The sequence below is a fragment of the Spinacia oleracea genome, chromosome 5 (assembly GCF_020520425.1).
Source record: "Spinacia oleracea cultivar Varoflay chromosome 5, BTI_SOV_V1, whole genome shotgun sequence".
Taxonomy (NCBI): Eukaryota; Viridiplantae; Streptophyta; class Magnoliopsida; order Caryophyllales; family Amaranthaceae; genus Spinacia; species Spinacia oleracea.
Genome location: NC_079491.1, coordinates 112082577 through 112102351, shown reverse-complemented (window position 1 = coordinate 112102351; position 19775 = coordinate 112082577). Strand labels below are relative to the sequence as shown.

Sequence of the window (19775 nt, the reverse complement as noted above, 5' to 3'; positions counted from 1 at the left end):
CCTCGCCCTTTTTATGAACTGTTAAACTAACTAAATCTGATTGTTCTATCACGCCTAATAAATATGATATTTTTGGGAAATTGGATTATCATGCTAGGTCCCTTAATACAATCTAAATCAGATAATCGCGCTCGATCTAGTATTATATGTTGCATATTGTTAAAATCAACTCAGATTAGTTTAATAGTTGAAGCATGTCCCTTCAATTATTTATGCTGAGCTAGTAAGGATATCCTGCCTCTGGAGTTATCGAAGAGCGAGTACTCCTCTCGGTAGTTACAGTCCCCCGAACCCTCAATCTCTACCTTGCGGGTGTATGTTGAGAGATCCCCACACCAGGGATCACAAGGGAACCTACGGTCGTCGTGGTCAAACATAATTGCACTCCCTTTATGTCACGATAACCGAGTTTTGTCAGTTTTTCTCATTGTCGTTAAAAACTGAATGACGACTCCTATATTACTAGTCAATTGGGTGTAAACTCACAGGAAATCCAATTACACTTGATTTGACAAAAAGAAACGTCACACCCACAAGGGACAAGGTCACGCATTAGCCTCGTGCTATTTCGACCCCCTCACATGATACCACTTTAGGTTATGATACATATGAACAACATAAATCATGCGGAAAAACCTTAATTCTAGGAATCATATTAATTGCACATAATCATATAATTAGTCTAGGATGCATACACTTTGTAGCGTGCCCTCCCTAGGTGCGCCCGAACCGAACAAGAACAATTCTTTAGGACTCCAAGTGTCGTCCCTCCGTAGAAAGTCCACAGCACGTCCGGATCCGCCTTAAGATTGACCAACTAGAATCGCCCTTAAGGTACAATTTATTTTCGGCTAAATAGGGCAAGTGTTTTGGCTGATTTTTCTGCTTAAAAATCCTAGCTTTGAATACTTGAAATCTCGTGTATAAATTTGTGACCCTAGGCACATATTTATAGAGTATGGAAAAGGATTTAGAATCCTATTAGAATACCAATTAGTTTAATTAGAATCCCTTTAGAACTCTATTAAATTAATTCTATCTACCAGGATTAAAATTTAATCATTGAACGAATTCCAATAGCTTTAGGATTCGTATCGCACACAACCACACATCGCGCGCAAGCCTCGCGGCCCACGCGAGCTGCACAGCTCGCAACCCATTTGCTCGCAGGCCACATAGCTCGCGCGCGCGCCATGCCTTGCTGGGCTTGGCCTTGCGCTGGGCCTGGCGAGGCTATGGCGTGTGTGTTGGGCGCTTGGATTGCTGGGTGCGGGCCTAGCTTCGTGTTGGGCCTTCGTCTAGCAAGTCTCGTCCGATGCTAATTCGTACGATGCGCTTCCGATTAAATTCCCGATTCCGGAATTCATTTCCGGTACGAACAATATTTAACATTTCCGATTCCGAAATTAATTTCCGTTTCGAACAAATATTTAATATTTCCGTTTCCGGAATTATTTTCCGATTCCGATAATATTTCTGATTCTGACAATATTTCCGTTTCCGGCAATATTTCCGATTCCGGCAATATTTCCATTTCCGATAATATTTTTCGATACGTACCATGTTTCCGTTTGGAAGTATGGAATACAGTACTATTGTGTGTTTTAGAAAAATATAAGAGTCAATCAGAATAAGTAAAGTCAATTACCTTGCTTGGATTACTAGTAATATGAAATGTATTAATTTTGTATTTTCCGTACGTCTCCACTTTTAATTCATATTTAATTATTAACCATTTTCTAATTAGTGTTACATTGAAGACTGCTTTATTTTCCAAGAAAAAAACTATGCCCCTTCTCTCTCTTCATTCTTCAATGCATCTTCTCTCTCTTCATCTTTTCATTCTTCAATACATCTTCTCTGCCTCTTCTCCCTCTTTTCTGCATTTCACTCAAACACCACTGTTTTCCGGAGATTCTCTACCAAGTTTCTTGCTTAACTTCGAGCACAAATGGGTGACTTCCCTAGCACGTGGTCTTTCAACATCCCTGTAACTCGCATAGAAACTCATATGGTAAGTTCTTATCGATTATTGCAAATTTAGAATTTCTGATTGTAATTCATAGCGACAATGATAGGATTCCTGGTAAGGAAATAAGGCTTTTGTAATTTGTGTGATACTTACCAAATTGATATAGTTTATCTAAATTTTACTGGTATGGAACGTATTGCAATTAGGGTTTTGGAATTTGCGTAATTGTTTATTCTTTATGCACTATAGTCAGTTTTCTGTTGATTTAGGATCTATGATACTGTGTTTGCTATGTAGGTTTTATTCTCACGCTATTGATTATATGTTGATTATAAAAGTTATGTAGTAATTTGTTGATCCTGGGTATAATTGGCCACTGTAATGAGTTTTAAAGGAATTCAGAATTACGGAGTATTTGGGGTTATTAAGAGTTTTAATTTATCCAGGGTCTATTAGGAGTTTTAATTTAAGTAGATGAAGGGATTATCAGGTTTTAATTTAGGATATGTGGTATTGTGTTGATTATGTAGGTTTCATTCTCATGATGTTGATTATCTGTTGATTATTTAGGTTTTTAAGTAATATCTTTACCCTGGGTTTATTAGTTGACTTTCTTTGTCTTAAAGTAATTAAGATTTACGGAGTATTAGGGATTTTAATTGAAGTAGTTTTAGGGATTTTATATAATTGTAATTTATCTATTTAGTAAGTCAGTGTAGTAAGTCAGTTTAGTTACCATTTGATTCGTATGAAATGATAATGTGGCTAACAATACAATTCAAGTGAATAATTTTATTCACTTAACGGTAATATATAAATGAGCAAATTTTCCTTAAGCTTTTGCCATGTTTAATTTCCCATGTTATAATTGGCCACTGTAATTGGCTCATCTTTGGGTAGTTCATTTAGGATGTAATTGGCTGTGATTGTCACATTTTCACTGAAGCATGTTTCTCGACTGATCAAGTGCACGTGGTGTGTGTTGTAGATGTACTAGATCATCTTTTACTCTCCCTTAATTATCACTTAATGATCTTCACTTAATTATCCAATTTGACTTTTAGATCATCTTTTACTGTCCCTTTGTATGGACCTTTCTACAATTTACTTGCATTGCATCTTTTGTTGGCCCTTTGTTTAGACCAATTATCCATTTCCCCTTTGTTTATAATTCTTGATTTTGATATTTTTTTAGGTACTGCCAAACACTTTCACTCCCGATAAAACAGACCCTTTCAACAGAGGCACTTTATATCGTTGGGGTTGGTGGGGAAACGAAGGTTGGCCAGTGACCTACCGTTATGATGTAGACGAAAACAGGTTTTCAATCCAAGGTGATGGATGGGAGGAATTTCTGTTTGACAATGAGGTGGCTGTTGGAGACACTATTGAATTTGAATATTTTGGGCTATACGGGTCTATGATTACACAAGTCAAATGACCAAACGGTAAAGTCCGGGCTAAGGATGTGGAGTGGGATCCTGAGGCGGATGTTGATGTTGATACCGTGTCTAGTTCGTTAGGTGGTCTTGGTGTTGACGTTGATGGTGATGATGAAGGTGAAATTAAGAGTCCTAGTGGGTCGAGTAAAAGGCGCGGAAGACCAAGGGCTTACGAGATTGCTAAAAATGTCTCTACACCCCAAGTGCAAAAAGGATTGGCCTACTTGAAAATGATACAAAATGAGGGATGTTTGTACCTCGTCAAAGAGCCGTGCATTACAAATAAATCAGCGGTGACCTAAATTTTTCTGTTTAAATTCTTTGTGTTTATAAACATTATGTTGTTTAAAACTAAATTAGCTTGAAAATTTGAAACCATCATGTCTTTTGTTACAGTACATTCCAATGGACTACGCTCGTCCCCACTTGGAATTTGGGCAAGGATCGAAAATGGAGTTTGATCTTGGCTGTAAGGACATGATGTACAAGATTAAGTTGCGAACGAAGAGGGTCCGTGATGGAATTATTTGTTGGTGCTCGTTCGACTCCATGGATGCTTTCCTTAACGAGAAGGGCATTAAGAAGAAGGATGTTATTCTTTTCTGTGTTACTTGTAAAGATCCTCTGAAAGTTGAGGCAATCATCTTCAGCAGTCATTAGTCTATTTGTTGGTAATTAATAGTAGAATCTGTCGTATTTGTTGGTAATAAATAGTAGAATCTGTGTTACTTGTGTATTTTGTTTATATGTATGTATGCTTGTTTGTCAGTTGATAACTAGAAGACTTGTTAGTTTGTCTGCTTTTGCCTTAAAGAGGACCATTACTTGTATTATTCTTATGGTTATTATTAATGTCTTACTATTACATAGGGGTGCAAAACCATAGCAGTATCACAAACGATATTTTTAGAAAGTGAACTTAAACGATATCAACACATTCCGTACATAAATTAGCAAAATATTTTTGGGAAATTCTCAATGGTAGCAATATATTTTTGTACTTTACATATGGTAACCAACTTTTTTCTTAAATATCACAAATAACCCTGTAGTTTAGTTTTAGAACTTCAGTGACCTTAGTGTAAAAATCTGTTAAGAAATTTGTTAAATAAACGTTAAATTATATTTAATGAATTGAATACTATATATTGAAAAAAGTCACGCACACACAACACAACCGTTCAACACCACCCTGTCCTCATCAATTCATCATCTCAACTAATTAAACACCAGAATAGTATCATACCATCCCCGTTGCACCAAAATAGCGCCACCCTATGTCAAAAAAATAATATTAGCACCACCTTACCACCCTTTCTGTTTAACAAATGCTTTTTATCCGCCAAACCCTCGCCGTCGTCGCCATTTTTTTTTGAAAAAACTCTCTTCTTTCCCAAATAACTCTGTCAACCTCCTTTCCCTCAGCTGCACTCACCACCGAAGATTACATATATGGCGTAAAAATCTTTATTATTCGCAGCACCAAACATAGCAACCAATGATTATTACAAATCAAATCTTGATGCCACCAATAAGAATCAAATTGCTTAACTTTTTTTTATGGTTTTTTAGCCTAATTAAGCTCGGTTATGGTGGTAGGGAATGATAGAATAAATGAAGCCTTTGAAGGCGCATTGTTGGATGGAGAGATAAGAGAAGGTGTATTGTGGGTCGTGGGTGATGGAGATTTGGTTACCGGATCGGAGAGAGAGTGAGGAGTGAAAATGATTGAAATTTTTGTGGAGGATCAAGTTGATGGTAGTGGTGTTTCTCTGGGACTTACTGGGTTGAAGGGAGAGATGGCTGGGAGTGGAGAGGACGACGTGGAAGAGTGGGAGGTACGATGACCGGTGCTGAACTTGTCATGGTAACGTGACAGGGAAGGATATTTTTTCCTCATATTGAGATAAGAAAAATATTTTAACAGATGTTTAACTATATTACTAAATAAGGTTACGGAAAAATTAAACATAACTCAAGGCTATTTGTGATATTTAAGAAAAAAGTTAATTACCATATGTAAAGTACAAAAATACAAGGTTACCATAGAGAATTTCCCAATATTTTAAGCGGATCACTAATCCAAACAACAAACTTAATTAGTTACTTGCCTACAAACAATATTACTTGTATTATTCTCATGGTTATTATTAATGTCTTACTATTACTTAGGGTTGCAGATTTGAATCAAATTAGAGACTTTACCGGAAGTCGGGGCAGGATATGATTGGTAAACAATTCAGAAGGGATATAGGGAAGATCATACTTCATCTTCGAATTCGCCATTACCAATTATAATGCCCGACCAACGGAAATTTGTGTGAAGCGGCGGATGTATAAAGAACGGCAATTTAGTTTATGAAATACTGGTTCTAGGTTTTTGAAAGAGCCTCAAATTTACATAGCGTCTAAATGTAGTTTTTTTTTTACTGATAAAAAAGTTAGTAATGTCACCTATTTAAGATTTTGTTTAAGTTGGTTTTATTTAAATAGTTCACTTATTGAGGTTGTGATTCCGAATTTATTTAGTAAATACATCATTATTATTATTTCATTTTTTATTATACAATAAAGATAAGCAATTTGAGTTAGTTCCGTTGCATTAGTTGAGTTAGTTAGTCTTTAACGTAATCACGTGGCAGTAATACCCCTAAGTTTCTCGCAAGGTTGGTTTTGTTTAATTAAATTTTGGTTTTTAAAAAGGCCATGACATTTAGGGTGTTACACTTGTTGAGCATATTATCAATATTTCGAGTACATTCGAATGAATCAAGCGGAAATCATTTTCGAGACTACAACATATCGTTAGACCCTCTAACTGAAAAGGTTGCATTTTCCATCGTTATATACGGCATACATTATAAAGTGCAAGATCTATTGTACGACCGTATTTTTGAATAATTTGATTTATGGAGGCAAGATTAATTACAATTAACATAACTAGTCTTAATTGCACGCGACGCGTGCGAATATAAGAAACATAGTAGTGTTATTACATTTAAACCTGAAATAACTTGTAACAAGTATAATATAAATGTGATGCTTGCGAATATAAGAAACATATAAGTTAGATAGAGTCGGATGCATATAAACAGATTGATTAACATAATTTTTCCGTAAGATGCCACGGGTAATATAAACAGATTGATTAACATGGTACATTGTATTAGAGGGCACCAAAAATGAATTTACTAAAATAACCCCACCTATTCACTTATATAATAGAGAAATTTGCACAGGTACATTGTATTAGAGGGTCCACCGGGTTATCTTACTTAGTTTTGATTACATTATTAGTGCAATGAAAACCAAAATGTATTTATGAAATACATTTAATACGAATATATGATTATACGTAAGTCTTAAACTAGTAATATTAATGTAAATTCTGATTTGCGGATGATAGATTGCTTGCTTGATATAGTAAAGAAAATCCATAGGTAATTGAACTCTACTTTTCATCTTTTCTTCCTCTCATTTGAAACTTGTATTTATTTCATGTAAAACATACTTCCTATTCATTTTGTATTCTACCTTGTTTGTGAACCTACAAAGTTCATAGCTTAATTAGTATACTAGTCACCTCTCTATATTACCGCCCTATTAAATGATCCAACTAACATTGTGCGATGTTGGGGGTATAACGTAATTGAAAGTCTAATAAAGGATACCAAACATAACATTATCAAGGAGATATGGAAAAAACGAATTGAAATGATGGTTTTCCTAACGATAAAAGTAATATTCATAATATTACCCGTGGCATCTTGGATTGTAATACGTAAACATCTTGGTAATTTCGAATTCGGAACATAAGTGAGTATAGATTATATACGAGGTAATTAATTCATAACTTGAATTAAGGTTAATAAAAAATAGATTATACAAGGTGATTACTAAAATAAAAAAAATTCCTAATACACATGATAATAACAACATCATATTTCCATGGTTCAATTTTTATTCTACTTCTTCTAGTTAAAATGATGTACATTATATAAAACAACCTATTATTTGAAAAAGCGCAAATTAAAACCAATTCATACAACATCAAACTCTAAATGTTAAGTCAAATCGCTACAGTCTTGGACGTCGTTCCTGCGTTTTTGAAAAGTCACTTTCATTTATGATGACTTCATTTCCGAACTTCATCTTCCCAATTCATACCACTTCTTCTTTCCAGTGTATTCATATCTCTTCCTCCTCTTGTTTCCTCTGAAGGCGGTTCCACCTCGCGTTTTCAAGCTATTTTCAAGCACAAGGTTAGTTGCGCTTTTGTGTAAATGTGCAAATCTCAATTTAATGTGTTCTTTTTTCTCACGCGACTCTTTAAGACTTTCTTTTTATACAATTATGTAAAACCATGAATCTCTTGAGTTATTGACAATTGATATATTCACATGAATAACTAGCGTTTCCTAGTGTTCTTTTATAATTGTGCGTGTATTATGTAGTACTCTATGCATGGTTTGATTGTTTGAACATAAGGATCCGCAATGTAAGTTTACCAAATTCGGCAAATTTGAAGTACACTAAGCATGGTTTTCTATACCTGTTTCTATGCAAATTCGGCATTTACAATTTAGAAAGTTTTTATGATGTGGTGTTTGTTTATTTACAAAATAGGGTAACTTGCTTGGGAAATACGGAGAAGCCAGGAAATTGATCAAATAAAATTGATCAGTCGGAGCGTATTAAGTTGGAGTCAAAAATCATAAAAACAAGAAAGACATTCTGTACTTCGATCTGTGTTAATAGTCATGGCTACTACAACTTGTATAAGGTTAAACATAGTTAACCTAGAAGGATTAGGATTAGGAAACTAATTATTTATTCTAATTATGATATATAAAATTTCTACACATGAAGTTTCCTGTCTATATTGTTAATCCTCAAATGTACCTGTTTAAGGAATATGGCTTTTCATGTGTTTGGTGAATGCCCCTCTTTGATATTATGCATTTTGATGAATGATTGTGGTGTGTGCACGTTACTTCCAGTATATCTTGAACCAAGGTGCCGCAGTACGAGGCCGAAGATCCCGCCGAAAATGGATGGGTTGTTGCGGGAAATGTTGGACATCATACCGTTGCAGAGACAGATAATGACTTGACATTCACTGCACTCAGTGAAATAGAACAAGTCCGGATAGATTTTGCAGCATCTGAAGTAAGGAAAGATTTGGCAATATCTTTACCCCAAGTGGTTAGTATTAATAGAACCTTGGATTCTAATTTTGTTGAAGCAACCCATAGTGTAACTGTGTAATGACCATACCCTTTTTTGATAAGGAAACTACCACTAGAAAAAATTTGATTGTCCTCACCGAAGATGAGAAATTCAATGTGGAGGACTTGTGGCTAAACGAGGACAGTGTATGTGAACTCCTTGTCCTTATGTGCTTCCTTTGCCCCTGTGCATCCGCTAGCTTGTTTATCTCCATTCCCTCCAAACTTATTTTGATTCCTGTCATTTTCCCAAGTAGTTGCGTGCATTTTGTAATAAGTGTTGTTAGTGTACTCTGCATTTGTTGGTTCTCTTATATTTCCTCTACTGCTTCTTTACAGTCTTTTGTTAGTCTAGTGTGCATTTATAAGTCTAGTCTACCAGGATGAAATGAGTCCATCCTTCATGGTTTTATCAAGTCCCACGGTTCTTGTGCTCTAAATATGATCCATGTACGTTCTCAGAATAGTTGGGGGGGGGGGGGTGCACTGGGATGATATATGATAGATCATGTCAAATGGATTGATTGTGTGTCACACTTTTAAGGAAATTGATTGATTACATGTGTGGCCTCTGGTTGTTATAGGTTCCTCCTTAGGAAGATGAGGCTTCGAGGTCTGGTTTCGGCCCATAATATGACTTCACCGGGCTGGTCAACGCAGTGACCTCGTTTAGGAAGGTGAGAATGTTACATTTTTTTTAAACAACATATAATTGTTTTGTTATACAAGAGTCCATGATAACTGGTTCATCAACATAGGAAAACAATATGGTAGAAATCATTGGAAAACCGAGTAACGATGAAATCCTAGGAAAACCAATATATTTTCCTAGTGATATCGTCAATTATCAAGAACCGAGGACTGTACTCCGCCTAACAGGACCACCAGTGATAGATGACTGCGAATCACAAGGGACATCTCAAGACTGCCACTCACAAGCGGCATCTGCAGCATGGCAAGGACCTGAAGCGTTGCAAATTCCAGTTACTAGATCCTTTCAAGGAACATATACTGGAGTTGCTAGAGAAGGTGAGCTTGTTACTTTTTAATTATGTTGGTGATTTAAGATGTGCTTTTTTCTGTGTGTAATCCTTATATTTTGCAAATATGGAGTTGCTGCTCAATTATGGGCAAATGTGGCAAATGAAAATGAGTCTCTAAACTCTCAATTGTAGCAAATTTGTGAGCCTTGTTCAATGCCTCACATTTACCCATGAGATTGCAAGGAGTATTGCATGTGTTTTCAGCAGCAAAAGGTGCCCCTATATTGGTGGTACTAACCAATCCATCAATGTAGTTGTGATGTGCATCCCTACAAATGATATGATAGCATACGATGCAAGAAGGGGGGGTGTGAAGCATCCACTTTGACAACAAAATTAAAATAATTAAGTGATGGACACTTTGACGTGGGCCAGACCTAATCTTTGGCGTGGCACTTCATAATTTTCCCAAAGAAATGGGTCCAATTTCTAATTTTGGTTAGCATTTTAAATCGGTATTAAATGGAAGCCCTTATAACATTTTGTTTGAATAATCAACTAGACCTCCACTCATCTCCATCTCCCATGTTTATGGTCCTTTTTTTTGTTTCTCAATTACCAATTACATAAACATCGTTATTAAATTTTACAAGCAACGATCCAGTAGTACATTTTGTCAAAACAGGTCGTCGGGTCCGGGTCATGTCATCTCGGGTCTCAGCCCATGATCGGGTCGGGTTATGTTGGATCACTTTGTCACTTGGGTGCAGGTCGGGTTAAGTCGATTTTTTTTCCGGTCGGATCATCTCGGGTGCGGGTCAAGTCATGTTGGGGTCGGGTATGAATCGGGTTTGTAAGAAGATATAAACTCGGGTATTGGGTCAAGTTCGGATCGGATAATTTTTGGGTGTGTCAAAACGCAGGCCGAATTCACTACCGGGCACGAGTGATGATCGCGTCAATATTTGATTTACACTACTACAAAAATAGGAATATAGAGTTGTTGAAATAGACTTTATAAAGCACCTTAGAGGCGCTCTCCTGCTCAACGCTAAATAAAGTTCGTAAAGCGGTTGAAAGAGGCGCTTTATATGTATGATAATATATGACAGTTGTTTGAGAAAGGCGCTCTATATACCCTTCCTAAAATCAATAAATGGAGAAGGAATATAGATCGCCTATCATATGTAACCCCTAAATAAAATAAGAATATGTAACGGTTGCTGTAGATATGCGCTTTATATGGTACTCTGTTTCAATCAGCTTATAAAGAGCATGCATTAGGCAAAGTTAACGGTTCTATCCTTTGCTTTTTTTTGAAAAAAAATATATTTTTTATAATAGGAACTAATAAATGATATTTATATTACGTAATACAATAAAATTAAATAAAAAGTCAAATTATTTCCAATTTTCAAATACCATTTGTTATTAACATTTAACACTTTAAAATTACAATCATCCGAATTCTACTAAGTAACAAACTTACAACAATGAATTACAATAAACGAATAAAAGTTAGAGCATACAACTCCCACGAACTATTTAGAATTTAAAAGAACATATGGCACACCCCTACACGACCAACACCCAGAATCATCACCTTCACAACGACCGACAGAACAATCCAATGCATATTCTCGAAAGAACGACCCAATGTATATATTCTTGTTCGTTATTTCTCAATAATTATTTCTGCAAATGTTGGGCTGATAAACCATAGCCGTTGTATGTTACATTTCCAATAATCTTGTGTAAAAATATGAAGTATGAAACAAATACAATAAGTTCAGTAAAGAGGCCTAAATGAGTAAAAAAGCATACTTGTTAGTGGCTGCTCCATTCCAAGTTATGACGAGTCCCATTCTAGAAAAAAAGCACGGTTTATTAGAGGGGTGTTCTCTCAAAACCAATATAATTAGTAAAAAAAATTGTTCAACAAAGAGGATTATCGATTGCTATAACTTAAAAATAGAAATAACAACAATATCAATGTCCCCATAGTTTCCTAGTAAAACCAATATCTTCCAATAATTGTCTCCCCATATTTTCTTCATCTTTTAATCAAGGGAAGCCAATCGGAGAAGAAGACAATTCCAATCAATAATCAACGGAAGACGAATTCGTAGCTCAAACAATTTGCTCACAGATTTTTACAACACAAAACCTAGAAGGGAGCTTGCAAAATCAATGTGACGTTCATGATCCATGTACCTTCCCTAATCTCCTAAAGCGCCATTGTTCTAAAGGGTATTAAGCCAACTCTGAGAGATTTTAAGATCCTAAGCTATAAACCAAATTCTGCAACCCACCAAAAAAAGTAATTGATGGTGATGTACTAAAAATCACTCCATCTCTTGTTTCCCTTTGCAGGTTCAAGAGGTTCAAGAGGACACCAGACATACCAAAAGGTCAAATTTGCACTATATGACAAAAAAAATTGAAAAAAGAATTAGACTACTAAAGTCTCAAACCTTCTATTGTAACTACAATGCACTCTAGCAAATTTAAGTGAAATGTTGTCTTTACTCAACCAAAAACTATTATGAAATGCTTTCTTTTTACTCAAAACAAGTGTTTCAGCAATGTCGATTCGAGGAAAAAAAGAAGCAAATAATAAAATATTATGCAGTACTTACTTGCCAAGCCAGTCCTTCAGGAACGGAAAGTGGTTCAGAAGAATCCTTAAGCTGATCCAACAAATCCACTTTTGCAGGTGTGAAGGTCAAAGCAGCTCCATGTTTCTTCAACATGGAAATCATTGCAGCATACCATCACGGTTACACAGGTTGTAGAACCTGTTGTTAGTTCAGTTGCATGACTATCCGTCTTGTACCACCAATATACCCCTGATAGCTCCTCATAAATCAGAGTTCGAACATAAATTGAACAAAAAGGTCTGAAGTTGGGGGAACTTTAAGATTAAGATTAAAATCCGGCACATGCTTGGGAAGTGGGAGCTCCATCATTGAGCTCCCAGTGGCTTAAGTTTTTCTTTGGGGGTATCTATACCTTAAGAACATAAATATATTATTATTTAGAACACATTGAAAGATATATTATACGTATTTAAACTGAATACGGGAAAATCTTGATACATATATATACTTCTAGAACAAATGAAATGAGCCAATATATTATTAGGATAGCGAACAAGAGAACAATCTAACATAAACTAGCATAACAGTCATATACACAACAAGGTGACTAAATTTATGATCAGGAAAGATCCTCAGAGCCATTACTTTTGCTTTGCAAATACACCTCTGCTGCTAAGTGCAGAGTCATCACCACCAACAATAACTTTGATACGTGTGGCAACAATAGAAATGATATTGGAGGTGGTAATGAACTGGTAACCCAAGGGCTAATGTTCTTTCCTCATTATTCTACAATAATATTTTCACCGCAGTGAAGATGAATAACTAGGAAGATTACATACCAGAAGTCGAATAGCAGCTTGTTGATTGGTTTTCCTCTAATCTCTTGCTCATGTAAACTTCCACACATCCAATAGATACGCTTCCCTCTTTTATAGGCCATATATTGTATTTTCTTTTCATCTAAGTATAGATTCCCACCCGCACTCTCTTTTCTTTGATTCGTACAACTGTAGAAGATCATGTAGGACAAGAGAGTAAATTATTTTACTATTCGCATGCATTAATAACAAGTTAGCACTCAAAAATAAATCAAAACTAAAGTTCCATGCAAGAATATAAGATGCAATTGTTAGGTTATGATACATATTAATAAACATAAATCATGCGGAAAAACCATAAAGCCAGGAAACATATTATTTACACATAATCATTTAGCATAATTCAGATGCATACACTTTGTAGCGTGCCCTCCCTAGCCGCGCCCAAACCGAACAAGTCTTTAGGACTCCAAGTGTCGTCCCTCCGTAGATAGTCCACAGCACGTCCGAATCCGCCTTAAGCTTGACCAACTAGAATCGCCCTTAAGGTACTAGGATTTTCGGCTAATAGGCAAGTGTTTGTGGCTGATTTTTGCTTGAAAATCTTACCTTTGAATACTTCAATTCTCGATGTAAATATGTGACCCTAGGCACTTATTTATAGATTTTATGGAAAGGAATTAAAATCCTATTAGAATACAAATCTATTTAATTATAATCCTACTAGGACTCTAATTAAACAAACTTTATCTATTAGGATTAGATTTAATCATATTACGAATCCCGGTAGCCTTAGGATTCTGAGTAATACACACGAGTGGCGCACAAGCACCGCACGCCCGCACGCAGGCCTTGCGGCCCACGCCGAGCGAATGTGCGCTCGGCCCACTGTCGCAGCCTTGTCCGCGCGCGCGCCCAAGCTTCGGCTGGGCCTGGCTTTTGCGCTGGGCCAGGTCGTATGCTTGGCGTGCGGTTGTTGCGCTTGGCTTGCTGGGCGATACCCCGGCTTTGTGATGGGCCTTCGTCTGGCAGGCCTTGTCCGATGCTAATTCGTATGATACGCTTCCGATTAAATTCTCGATTCCGGAATTCATTTCCGATACGAACAATATTTAATATTTCCGATTCCGGATTTAATTTCCGTTTCGAACAAATATTTAATATTTCCGTTTCCGGAATTATTTTCCGATTTCGATAATATTTCCGATTATGACAATATTTTCGTTTCCGGCAATATTTCCGATTCCAATAATATTTTCCGATACGTAGCATGTTTCCGTTTCCGGCAACATCTACGACTTGGATAATATTTATATTTCTGATACGATCCATATTTCCGTTTCCGGCAATATCATCGTTTCCGGAGTATTCTTTTCTTGCCTGTGACGATCTCAGCTCCCACTGAAACCAAGATCCGTCGATTCCGAATATCCATAGATGGAGTATTTAATGCCATTAAATACTTGATCCGTTTACGTACTATTTGTGTGACCCTACGGGTTCAGTCAAGAGTAAGCTGTGGATTAATATAATTAATTCCACTTGAACTGAAGCGTCCTCTAGCTAGGCATTCAGCTCACTTGATCTCACTGAATTATTAACTTGTTAATTAATACTGAACCGCATTTATTAGACTTAACATTAAATGCATACTTGGACCAAGAGCATTATTTCCTTCAGCAACCTCATAAAGATTTAGTATTTTACTTCACCACAAAACAAACAATATCACAATTAAGAAAAATACGCATGAGATGCATTATTATTAACAGGCATAATGGCATAGATACGTAAGTTGCTACTAATGAATTCTAAAATCAACATGATTAGTTTCTTATAACTTGATATATGTTCTAAATTAGAGATTAATTTCATCTAGTTCAACAATGTTTGACTTAAAATTCAAGATTTGAGAGGATAAATATGTTACTCTCCCCAACAATAAACAAGTGTTAGGGAGAGTAAACAAGGGTTTCCTTATTCGATGGTGATTATCAAATCGGATATGATGATGGTGAAATTGCCATTGGTGATGGTATAGGCTGAGGAACATTTCCTGCCTCTAGTTTTATTTTAGGCTTTAATGGAAGTGGAAGCTCAATTACACATGATCTGCAAATAACTGTATCACCACTACAGAGTGACTCTGAATCTGAAAGCACACCATAAAGTTGACAAGATTCGCGGACACATCTACTAGGTATCATACTTGGCAGTGAAAGTGAAGTATCACACTAAAAAAGAGTCATTTACGAAATTTTATTTTGGTTCAAAATATCATTGTTCTGCTGTTCCATGGTAGAACTTTGAAAACCTTTTTCATAGCTACTGTTATTACTATGATTAATGCAACTACAATGTTCTTCTTGTAACATTTATCTTCCAATACGTTACATAGGGTATACTCTTGTCATTTTATTATATGTCCTCCTTGATACATGTATGGATGTCTGCAACTCTCTTTTTTTACTTGTTGGTTGAGGATCTTTCATCTATTGCTATCTTTAACTTTGTTTATGAACTACAAGTCTTACATTAAGTTGGTCTCAATAGCTTTAATCTATTACGTAGTATAATGCAATTCGTAAATAGGTAAAAAAATTCACATCTTTTGTATAACATATACACACACAAACACATAAATATCAGGACTATTATACGTTACATTTTCAAACCTCCAAATTAAGGAGTAAATTTAGCTCTTCGTATGGAAATGATGCTATAATGAGCTTCGAATACCCAGTCATAACTTAAACTGAACGCATCAAATTTGAGTTTTGCTAGCTCAAGCTAAATCTTTAGAGAAACTTGAAAAGAATGAAAGTTGAAATACCTGCCTCTCGGGCTACCTGGTTCGTCAATTTCAGGAGAAAAATCAAATTATGAAGAAAAAAATATTTTCATAAATAACTCAAACCCAATTACCACAAAACCTAAGATCTACGCCTAAATCAGAATTTAATTTAGAAAACCTAATATCTAAACTTATATATTATGCAAATTAATCAAGCCAATAGTTAAAACATAATGAAAGAAATTGAAGAAGAACATACCCAAAAAACCCAAAAACTCGGAACCCTAAGCATGAAATTAAAGAGGCACAAGAACCTTCATCATCGTCGACGCCGCCGCCCTTATCACCACCATATCCGTTAAATATCGACGCATGAGGAGGAGAGAGACAGAGATTTGGGGACGAGAGATCGAGAATGGGGACGGGAGAGAAGAAATGAGAGAATAAGAGAATAAGAGAGATTCGAGTAGGAGAGAGAAGTAGAAGACAACAAGAGGTGACAACCTAAGCACGGAGCAGTTTAGGTTTTGATTGGGTTTTGCGCGAGACTGAGATTTTAATTTTTTATGAATTTACGATGATGCCGCCAAGGAGCCAATTTGGTAGTCAATACTTTTTTTTCATTTGTTTTAACGAGAATATAGTACACAGTGTTATTCCAGTAGGAACACGCACAAGAGGGGGGTGAATTGTAATTAGAACTTTGATAAAATTTCTTTCGGAACTTAAGAAACAATCAAGGAACTGAGAATAGAGAAGACAATAACAACAATTGTGAAAACTTCTTGACACTAATCAAGAAGAGAATTCTTTTATTATAGTAATGCCTCGATTACAATAATCTCTCCAACACAAGTTCCTCTCAAACTTGTGTTCCTCACAGTAATCTACTCTGATTACAGCTCTTTCACTTCTCTCTCTCAGACTTAAACTCTAAGTCTCAACAAGATAACTCTATCCTTACTAATACCAAATACAATTCGTGTTTGGATAACTCTAGATATTAATGATGCTTTGGTGTATATATGTCACTTAGGAACTTAGGATTAACTAGGACACAAACTGTTTTTAGAAAAATCTTTGACAATGTGTTTTTAGGAAAGCAAGAACTCTTAGAAAGTTTGTGTATTTTTTCAGAAAACTTCTTGGCCTTATATAGAGTTTTGTCCTTAGGGTTTGTTCCCTTCAAAAACTCAACTGCCAACAACTGACACTTTGATTTTCACGTCCCTAGACTTGAGGAACAAGGGGAGACCACTTCCCACACAACTTCCTCAACTGCTGGACGTGTTTAAGACTATGTCAATCACTGAAAAATGTTTATTTATTTTGTCAAAATATTTAGGAGAAGTTTTAGGAAGATAAAAACTGTTTTTATTTAAGTAACAGAATGTGATGAAAATCTTATTTTTATTAAACAGGAAAAGATATTTTATTTAAAGTATTTTCCTTAAAACTGTGTTGCTTGATATTTTGACAAAAACACACGAGTAATCCAAGTTCCTCTAGTTCTTTATATACTACTTAACATATTAACATATTACATATAATCTAAGCAAGATAAACTACCTAGACATATATGTCTTTCCTTTGGTGAGGCATTCAACTCTGAAGCTTCACTTGTTCCAGCTCAGGAACATTAATGAGTTCCTCTTATGTTTAAATAGGAACTCGTGGCCATGAGTCTGTAATAGTTCTTGTGAATATTCGGAACTCTTGTTATGTAACTGTGTTGCTCCTCTTGTAACTTCAAACTGGAACAAATACAACTTCCAGCTCTGGAACTCCAGTGACTGTTCCAAGTGTACATCAGGAACTTCACCATCTGATTCAAGTTCCTATCCTAATAGAAACTTGGGCATTTACCTGTTCAAAGTCATTTAGCAACCATAATCAGGAAGTTTGCAATATGTGTGTGTCATCAACCAAAACTTAGGAACAACACACAGGATGCACCAAAGCTTTCTATCCTATTAGCTTTTTTTAATTTATATGGTGTAAAAATATATGAAGCAGTTAAGTCTCTTAGGCGCTCTATATTCTTTTCACCATGAAACTGTCACCATAGATAACCGCTCTACATGATCCTGTGAAACGCTTAACACACTTAGCCGCTCTACATTCGGTGTTTCTTATTCTGATTTTGTAGTAGTGTTAGTCATCTCAATATATTCAAGCGTAAAATATGTACTCCACAGGTTGAGTTACTGAGAAGTGACGTGGTTAAAATTGGGTTTAGGTCATTGTCGGTTCTGGTTTTGGGTTCTGGTTTCGGGTTATGATCTTTTATCATTCGGGTCAGTTCGTTATCGGTGAGCGTTCGGTCGGGTGTAGGGTTCGAGTCATACAACATCGGTTTAAAATCGGTTATCGGTTTTGAGTTACCTGTTTGTTTAGACAAAATTTTGGGTCATGGTCGGTTAAGGGGGTTCGGGCAGTTTTGGTCATTTTTGGACAGCTCCTTTTACCCGAATGACCTAACCCTGACCCTTACCCTAACCCTTACCCTTACCATAAATGATTTTAAGTGGCGGGCAATTGGGTTTCCCCGTTACTGAGTGATATACCCGCCCATTAACCAGGACTAAAGCATACTTTCTCCCTCCTCTACCTTCATGTTTCCTTTTTCTCTTTCTCTGTCCTCCATTTTCACGCAGGAATGCAGAAGACTCTTGATTGAATCAGAAATGGCGAACAAGAGTCGAGATTACAATAGATCAAAACACGTACAGATCCGTCTGCCATTTTCATGATGGAAGGTCGAAAGCAGTCAATAATGGCGACGCGGCGACGAAGACGAGAAATCGGTCAACTTGGTGATTGTGTCGAATTAGGTCGAACTCGCACACGAAGAAGTACGAATCGTTCTACCTCGGAGTACGAACGAGTCTCCACCGTAGTAGGTTTAGTACTTTGTATTATTTTTATGAATTATTTTCTCCGTTCCTGAGAGTGTGAGACTTGTTCACTGACTTTCTACTTCGTATTATTTTTATGAATTATTTACTCAGTTTCATAGACCCCTACAAGACTTTGCGTACACAATGCCTCTGGTTGTTCATTTTTATTTATCCATTTATGAAGCACAGCTTTTTGAATTGTCATTTGTGCAACTTAAAACATAATGCAGCTGGAGTTTAGGTTCATGTTGAATAACTATTTTGGTTTAAAACAAATAGGTTTTTTTTATTAACGATTCGTTATGGTTTTTGAATATTCACTACTACAAAATAGAGAATAGAAAACGCTGAATAGAGGACGGTTAAATTTGTTAAGCGTTATCTAGGAGTATAGAGTACGCATTGCTCTCATAACAGTTGTGTGAAAAAAGAATAGAGTACGGTTACCTTACCTAACCGTCTTATATTTTTTACCATAATAAAAAAATATATAAAATTTAAAAATACTTAATAAAATATAAAATTGTTTTTAAGATAGCCGCTTCATATTCTTTTACAAAACTATTTTTACAATAAAAAAAACCTTAATTAAACCAAGTGAACCATTTATTTTAAAATAATAAAAAAAATAACAAAGCAATTCAAATTTTAAGCAGTACTCCCAAAAGTTAGGCGGCAGATCGAAAATGAATTCCCAAAACTTATGAGTTAGGCGCGGGGAATTTAGAAAATTAACCCTGCACGTACTCCAACCTCTACCTCTACTCGCAAGAAAAACCGAAAACCTCTACACCGTCGCTCCTCACTCTGCCGTCGCTCCTCACTCTGCACCGTCGCTCTCTTGCACCCCTTTCCGGCCGCCTCCCAACCGCCGGTAAAACCCTCGGAAAAACACTCCAACCTCTGCTCGGAAGAAAACTTGCAACTCCTCCGCACCGCCGCTCTGCACCACCCCTCCTCACGCTGCACCGCCTCTCCCTTTCACTGCTTTCCGTCCTCCTCCCAACCTCCGGTAAACCCTGGCTGCCCCACTGC

At 36.2% G+C, this 19775-nt stretch overlaps 1 long non-coding RNA gene across 1 annotated transcript; it reads right to left on the bottom strand.

Annotated features, from left to right (window-relative positions):
• Nucleotides 1–11009: 11009 nt before the first annotated feature.
• LOC130460723 (uncharacterized) lies at nucleotides 11010–16389 on the bottom strand. Its single transcript, XR_008920810.1, has 5 exons — nucleotides 16100–16389; nucleotides 13068–13235; nucleotides 12265–12474; nucleotides 11450–11491; nucleotides 11010–11334 (listed from the first exon to the last, which is right to left on the bottom strand). It is a non-coding gene; the product is annotated as an uncharacterized lncRNA (long non-coding RNA).
• Between the last annotated feature and the right edge of the window lie 3386 nt (nucleotides 16390–19775).